The sequence below is a fragment of the Coptis chinensis genome, chromosome 5 (genome assembly GCF_015680905.1).
Source record: "Coptis chinensis isolate HL-2020 chromosome 5, ASM1568090v1, whole genome shotgun sequence".
Taxonomy (NCBI): Eukaryota; Viridiplantae; Streptophyta; class Magnoliopsida; order Ranunculales; family Ranunculaceae; genus Coptis; species Coptis chinensis.
The window spans coordinates 72,273,676-72,282,593 of NC_141460.1; positions in this window are offsets into that span (position 1 = coordinate 72,273,676).

The following is an 8,918-nucleotide window of genomic DNA, read 5'->3' on the forward strand; positions in this document are numbered from 1 at the left end:
CACTTGCTAGTGGTGGTTCACCAATGTGGAACTAAACAATGCACTAAAGTAGAGAGAACACATATAGTTCATCACCTCCACTTTGCACACACACACAAATATTTTGAAATACTTATTGGAGCAGCCTTGAAATGGATCGTTAATGGTTTGGGAATGGTAGTGATTGGATACGGTTGCAAGCTGTAAACTAACCTTGTAATCGATGTTTTGACGATAGATCTCTTTTTGTGAAGATAAACTACACAGATGTAGGAAATTTATTTCTGATCTGTTGTTTTCTTGGTTGTTGCTGTATGGACATTCTTAGGTTTTTTATGCTAATATTACTGCAACTGCTATTAAAGTATTAATTATGTCATCGTCTCTCTTGAAATATTGTAATACATGGGATAACTGTGAAGTCTGTGAGCCTAACTTTTACATAAGTTCAAAAACTTATCTTTAATCATTGGATTATCGGGAAGACTAAAACCCTTGGCAAGACTCCAAACTCCCACATATGATAAGATATTGTGTCTGTGAATTTGTGTCTGTGAGTATCTATTGTCCTATGGTGGATACTAAGATGTTAAATTATTATTGCTGTAACTATTATTATTTGTAACTATTATTTTTGACAGATTTTTATCAATTGTCCTATTTTTCTGAGTGATACTAAATTACTAACCTTTGTAGATGATTTCTATTGTTCTGTTTGTTTTTGTTGCATCCTCTTGGATAATTTGGAATACGTAATTTCTTTATGATGTTAAGGCTTATTCAATAACTACTGTTAGGTTTGCTATACAGGAGATATGGGCCTTGAGCCTTATAAGTCCTTAGTCAGTGAAGAATATAATGGAGGTTACTGGTTTGTTTTGTGTGAGTTTACTGCTTTTTGTCTTTATCTTACCGTCATAATCAATCTGTTCAGTATCTTATACTTTTCTCTTACAAGCTATGTTTGTAAAGGGCGAGGGAGGAGCTAGGCATTAAGCTCCTTAGCAACGTCATGGAAACGCCTTTGACAACAATCTACAACATTTTTCACTCTATAAGGCACCTAAGTGGTACTGACACCTTTGACAAGATAGCTTATTAGTTTTCTCAACATACAATGTTGTATTCTTAAATTTGGTTATAGAGTTGGTGATCTCAAACTAGGAGAGGGAGAAAGAGAGAGAAGAGTTTACTCCTTTTAGAGCGAGAGGCCTGGGACTTGTAACATATCTTGTAAGTAGGGTAGCTTTAGCAATCTTCTATAGACTCAGAGATTGTGAAAGGTCAAGGTTGAACTTGGATCCTTGATGCGAGTATTTAATATTTTTTTGTTAACCAAAAATTAAATTAGAGTCCCCGCCTCACCGTCTTTTGAAGATCTAATTCAATTCCTAGACTGGCCAACTCTATCCGTTATTTGTGTTCATCCCACTTACAGCTGTACTATGGATCATAAAACTAGTCTCTATATTCATGGTTATTAAGCCATTTTCGATTTGGAGTTTTTTTTTTTTTTTTTTAGTGGTTATGTTTATTTGTTTTTCGATTTGGAATGGTTATGTTCGTTTTTGTTTGTTGTCATTTTCTGAAGACGACAACTATTTTTTAAATTACCTTGTTACTAATACTTGTTTATTACTATTTTTTGTAGTAATAATGGCTCATTGATCAAAGAATGTGAAGAATGTAGCGAAAACCATCTACACAGGTGCGAAAAAATTGCTTAGTAGCGGCAATAGTAGTTCGAGTCGTGCTGACCCGACCTGCCTGAGAAAAAAAAGGAAAGGCCACGTCGGCATCCGCCCGTAGAGATGATCGAGAAGCCACTGATCCGAGTAATGTAGTAGGTGTAGGTGTAGGTGATTTAGAGGTAGTAGAAAAAAATAAAATAAGAAGAAAGAAAGAAATAAGGGCCCTATTGTAGATGAAGATGTAGATTTAGATTTAGATTTAGATTTAGATGAAGATATAGATGAGGATGAGGATGTCGATGTAGTTCTTGTTGAGAATTTAGATGGTGGTGATAATGAAGAGAAGGATTATGATGGTGATGAGGAAGGGGAAGGGGAAGGGGAAGGGGAAGAGGAAGGGGAAGGGGAAGAGGAGGATGCTGATGGTGATGAGGAAGAGGAAGGGGAAGGGAAAGAGGATCGAGGATGGTGAAGAGTCTGGTGACAACGATGAGGAGGGGGACGAAAAGGATGACGATCTGGAGGAGGTTGACTACGATTTGGAGGAGGATGACAATGAGGAAGAGGATGATGAGGAGGAGGAAGCAGTGGAGGAAACAATGGAGGCATCAGTGGTACGTCCTGTTCAAACTTTTGTGAGAAAATCGAAGAAAGATAAAGAGTACCAACTAGGCACATATGGTGGTGGTCCGACTAGAGAGCGAGGACGTGTCAAAGACCAGCTGTTGTGTGACTATGTTGTGTACGTTGCTCGCGATGTTTGGGAGGGGTAGGTAATATTAATATTAATTAGTACTTTAATTTTTTTTTTTTATGAAATTAAATTTTCTCCTCATTGACTCTTTGTTGTCTTTATTGTTTTATGAGCGCAGAGTTTTGAAGTGTGGTCAGCACCTAACCAAGTTAAATCAATGGAATATGGAGTCAAAATTTAAAAACTCTCCTAGATTTGAAAACGAGCTCAGAAGGACGGGTTTGTATGATCTCGTGATGGGAGTATAGGAGCATCAGAGTTCAGTATTGGTCTCTGCGTTTGTGGAGAGGTGGCATCCGGAGACCAATACATTTTATATGCCGTTTGGGTAGATGACTATCACTTTGGATGATGTCTCCCAACTCCTAGGAGTCTCGATCAGAGGAAGAGTCGTGCAAGGGAACATTGATATGAAGTTGGAACAGACTCAGAATATTCTTAACCGCGCTCTTAATATATTGTTGGGAGCGATTAAGGAGGAGTTGGAAGCCAGCCACTTCATATCAAAAGTAAGGTTACAATTCCTGAAGCATCACATGGATGGGAAGGTGCATGGTCGTGCGATTAAAGTAAAAGGGGTTGTGAAGCAGGGATCGACTTTGGTAGAGGTACAGTGTGCTATCAGAGGTTATTTGTTATTCTTTTTTGGATGTACTCTCTTTCCTGACAAGTCTGGGACTGTAGTGCCAGTTTGTTATTTGAGGTTGCTGTTGAAGTTTAGATAGATCAAAGACTATGCATGGGGTGCAACAATACTTGCATACTTGTACCGTGGTTTTGGGGCTGCCACAGGTGGCAAAGTCAAAGGCATTTCAAGCTATTTCACTCTCCTACAGGTAAAATATTTAGTATTTCCGTTTATATGTTAACCCTTTATCTTAATAGTATTTTAATTGTATGTGTATTTTCTCTTCTAGGCATGGATCTACGAGTACTTCCCGTGCTTCAGGCCAATCCCAAACCTAGAGTATGAGTTGGCGCAGCCTCAATGTCATAGGCACTCAATTGCCGCTCCGCATTATGTTAATGCAAAACATGTATTGCAGTGTTTCAAATTTTTTTTGATGAGACAACTTGTTTGATGGTAAGTATATAGGCTTGTTTAATATTTTATTGATCAATTGATGGTTGGAGTATGTGATTACTGATTTATTCAACTTCTTATATGACAGGTTGAATGGTGGCCCTACAACAATGTTAGAGCTTTACACCCGGTGGATGATATTGTTTATTTTGAAAGCTTTATATGCTTTTTTGGTGTCTTTGAGCTTTATGCTATTTGTAGGGCGGTCCGTCAGTTGGGTCACTTGCTTCTTATACCTGCTAATCCTCCACAGCCAAATATCGTGACGAGAGCTACCAACGGACGCGGGTACGAGGTCAAATGGAATCTTGCTTCGGCATATTGGACCACATGGGAGAATCACGTGATCCAACCCCAAAATCGAGGACCCCGGGCAAGTTATCCATGGGAGTGTGAGTTTGGCTACTGATAAGAGCCCAAAACTGTAGTTTTAACCCCTTAATAATAATACTTTTAGACCAATTATGCGAGTAATAAATAAGAGTTAATGCTAATTACGTGCTTTTATGTATTTTAGGCATTGAAGTCAATTATGTGCAGAAATGTGCCACTTTGGCAATAGAAAGGAGCAAAGGGTTGGTTGCTAAGAAGTTCTGGGATTAAAGGCCAAGACGGGCAGAAACAACACATAAAAGTCAGCAGAACTTCCAAAGATCGTATCTTTGGACTCAAGCCTCAGAATTGGGCGTACCTTATGTCAAAACGACCGAATTAGAAAGAGCTTTCCAATGGTCTAAACTTTGACCCAATCAGAGGAGCAGAAGTAGACGAACCCTATTGAAGGCAAAGTCAGATGAAAAGGGCCCTGTGGACTGAAGAAATTGGGCTTTGGGCTCGATTTTCCAGCCCAAAACATGGACCCTCAACCCATGCACTAAAATGTGGATCTGGTCTCCTCCATTTCCACACACAAGACTTAGCTCTTAAAGAAATGAGCTTAGGTTAGAAGGTAGCCATTAGAGTAGCCATTAAAAAGCTTAGTTCTAGATCTAGTTTTTGGATTTTAATTAGTTAGTTTTCATTCCATTAATTAGTTTCATTCCTTGTTTTAGATTAGTTATTTGAATTATTGAATATCATTCATTAGATAAATAAAATAGTTAGTTCTTGTTAAATTCGATCTTGTTATTTAATGATTGTTTAGATTAATTTCGATTATTGTTATTTAATGATTTCTAAGTTGTTAATTTAGATTTCAATTATTGTTTAGTTAAATTTAATAAAGTTAGAATTTTTATATTATGTCTTATTCAATTTCATTTGGAAATGATAGTTTGATAAATTGAGGCTAAACTTCCATTAGAGGGGTTTGATGAAGCCTTGATGAAAACTTGATTTTGTTAACTTAGAATTGTTGTAAGAGTCTATTCCACTCTAGAAGGTCGTTGATTTGCCATGAGAATGGGTGGATGTCCTCACATGTTAGTTATGAATTGGTAGAGATGCCATGTATAATTAGGGATTAGAACTACCAATTCTTACCGTAAGAACGTAAGAATTGGATTACAACAATCTATGCTAGTTTCTGAAGTTAGATTCAAGGTGGATTCAATTCCCCCCTAATTCTTATTCTAGATTCACCCTTAGTATTCCGTAGCATTTCGTAGTATAATTGGTAATTCTCTCATTGACTTTGGTAGGATTGATAGTCGTAAGAAACTTGAATGCTAAAGAAGTAGGAGTGGAACGAATCTTCTATTCCAACTCTACTTCAATAGTATCGAGAGTAGAAATCTTTGATAAGTCTAGTACAAGTTCAGTTTTTAGTTTTACTTTAGTTTAGAGTTTCATCGCTTTATTCATTAGTAAAACTATCATTTTACTATTATCAAATGGCGCCGCTGCCATCTTAGTTACCTTTAACATTATTTTCTTTAGAATTGTTAATTTTCCAAAGTCCTAAAACCCACCCACCCTTGTTTGATTCTCACTGTGGTTGTCCATTTCAGCACTGAAAATTTTCCTTGAAAAATTACACGGAGCGCGACCCGTGCCCAAGAGCCTGGAACTCCAAATTTCGAACCCGAAGCACTACCGCTACCTACTTAGGCCTATTATTCGAGGTGCTACCAGCCCTCCGCTGAACCGCCCGATTTCCACAGGTTTGTTTCAAATTTCCATTTTTTCATAGTTTTCAGTGTTTTAACTTGTTATACACACTGAGCACGCGTAAACAAGATGCTATTTATAAGCGAAGCAAGGAGGTATTCAGGTACTCTTTTCTTCCACACCTTGCATCTCCTGTTAGAGGTTCATACTAGCATATCAGGATTGTTTGGAGTGTTGTTGTGTTCATTAAGATTGGCTTAGCCTTGCATGAGATTAAGGTCAGGCCGAAGAAAAATGCCTAACGTAATCAACCGGCAACGTCAATAAACACGCCTTTCTAGTATACCACTCACTACACCTCTAAGTCTCTAACTAATATACCACACACACCACATGAAGTAATGGCTGAAGAAAGAGAGTCTCCTCTCTCTGACTTTTACAAAGCCTTAAACGATAGCCCTAAATCTTGCATCGTTTCTATCGGACCCTGGGGATTTCGAATCCCCAAATATATTTAATTTGTTACCCGTTTTTCATGGGTTAGACCATGAAAAGCCTTATCAGCATATGCGTAGGATTGAACAAGTCCTTACTACATTCCACCATCCTACGGTTGGTGCTGAACAAATTAACTAAGGGTATTTCCCTTCACTTTAGCCGATAAGGCGGCGTTTTGGTTAACTGCCCAAGCGCCAAATTCTGTGGACTCATGGGCTAAACTTGTTCAACTATTTATAGAACATTTTTACCCACCACTGAAGACCGATGAAATGCTTTCCAAGATTCATTTCTTTTAACAGAATCCTCATGAATCATTTTCAGAGGCTTGGAAACATTTCACCGATCTACTTATAGAATGTCCACACCATAACCTCGTAAAAGACACGCTAGTTCGTGCCTTTTTCAAGGGACTGTTACACCACCACAAGGAGGTGCTTGACATAATGAATGGGGGTAGTTTCCTAAGTAAGGAAGGCTTATAATTTTTTAGAAGATCAAACTAAGCGTAATAATGGGGGGGGTAGTGACGATTTCTCCCGCTCCACTAGTTCTTCTACAATAGTTAAAGACGCCGGTATGTTTGAGATGAAACTCGATCCGGAACTTAAAAATTTAATCGAATCTCTAACTAAAAAGGTAGAGGCTATTTCTGTTCAACAAACACCGATCCCCGTCATGAATGTCAACTCCAATCCATGTAATTTCTGTTTGAGTCCAAAGCATCCCGACTCCTATTGTCCTTTCGCCTATGAATAACAACAGTCATAACAAGATAATGTTTGCTCGATTAATAGTTTTCCTATTCCTAACGCCCCTTGGAGACAACATCCTAATTTAAGTTGAAGAAATAATCAACAAATAACACCTCCAGGGTTTAATAATCAAAATGTTAGGCCAGCAAACAATTATAACCAAGGACCACCACGACAAGGTTAAGGACAAGGTCAGGATAATTATAATTATAACAACCAAGCTCAACCACGATAAGGACAAGGTCAGGGTAATTATAATAATTATAACAATAATAATTATAATACTAATAGAAGTATCGTTCCGGTAAATAATAATTACCAAAATCCACCCATTAATAATCAACGTGACATAGTTCCTGTCACACAACCAGTAGCAACTACTACTCCACAACCGGATCATTTTGATACCTTTATGCAATCTTAACAATAGATTTTACAAGCCATCCAACTTTTCTTACAGCAGTTAGCTTAAGAGAAAGTGCAACCCAAAGGTGTGTTTCCAGGTCAAGCGATAGCTAATCCTAAAACAACAAACACAGCCTTTGAGGTAAATGGTAATACTAGTACGGAAAATGAAAATGTATGTGAACTAAATGCCATCTCCACTCTCCATTCCCCAGAAATTAGCTATGTTAAATAGGGATACAAACTTCGACGAGATTAGGGAAGTTTTTAAAAATCTAACGATAAACTTACCTTTTCTGGACGCAATTAAAAAATTACCTCACCATGCTAAGTTTCTCATAGAGTTTTGCACTAAAAGGCGTAAGACAAATATTCCTAAAGACGCGTTTTTAACTGAACAGTTTCCAACTTTAACGGAACACAATGGAATCGTTAAGTACAAGGGGGTCGTCCTACTGTACAATGCACCTTAGGAGATTCCCACATGACGACCGCTTTACTAGACTTGGGGGCGAGTGTTAACTTACTCCCGTATTATCTATACAAACAAATAGGTCTACAAGAGATGCAACCTACTAAAATGACGTTGCAATTAGCGGATTGATCTATTAAGTACCCTAAGGGTGTGGTTGAAAATGTGCTTGTTAAGGTCCAGGATTTCTACTATTCTGTTGATTTTGTTATCCTCGATACAGAAGTCGCTAACGACTCTGTTCCGATCATCATAGGGCATCCCTTCTTGGTGACTGCCAACGCGCTTATAAACTGCCGCGATGGTTCAATGTCCTTGTCTTTTGGCCATCTTTCGGTTGAGGTAAATGTTTTTAAAATGATGAAACAGTTACCAGATGTGTCTATAGATGGAGAGGTTAGCATGATCGAGAGGTTAACTCAAGATTACTTTAATAACATGTTTCCAGAAAACCATATGCATAAATTCCTTTCTTTTAGAAGTTCAAATTTTGTCGATGACTCTTACATAGAGGAAGTCAACACCATCTTCGAGTCTACACAAATCGTAGACCCTTCGGTTGCTCCATATACAGAGTTTGAAGACCTGTTGTCTAAGCAAGTATTCATTACTCAAGATGAGGACCCTCCAGAAGCATTTATCGATATTCCTTCCACCCCGGTGCTTAAACCTCTTCCTCCCGAGTTAAAGTATATTCAACTTGATCTGGATGGTAGTCATCCGTTCATTATATCTTCTCTATTATCTAAGGAGGAAGAGACACGGTTGATCAGGGTGATTAAGGAACATCGTTTTGCGATTGGTTGGTCCCTAGCCGACATTAAGGGAATTGACCCTAATATGTGCACTCATCGTATCCATTTAGAGGATAACATAAAGACTTCCCGCGAACCTCAGCGTCATTTAAACCCTGCCATGAAAGAAGTGGTCAAGGAAGAGGTCTTACGGTTACTCGATGTGGGTATCATATACCCAATCTCTGATAGCGAATGGGTAAGTCCCATTCATGTAGTTCTAAAGAAATCAGGGATTACCATGGTACGGAATGCCAAGGGTGAATATGTTGCCACGCATGGTCCTATGAAATGGAGGATCTGTATTGATTACAGACGTTTAAATGTCATGACACAAAAAGATCATTTTCCTTTACCCTTTATAGATCAGATGCTTGAACGTCTAACTGGTCATGCTTTTTATTGTTTTTTGGATGGCTACTCTGGCTATTTCCAAA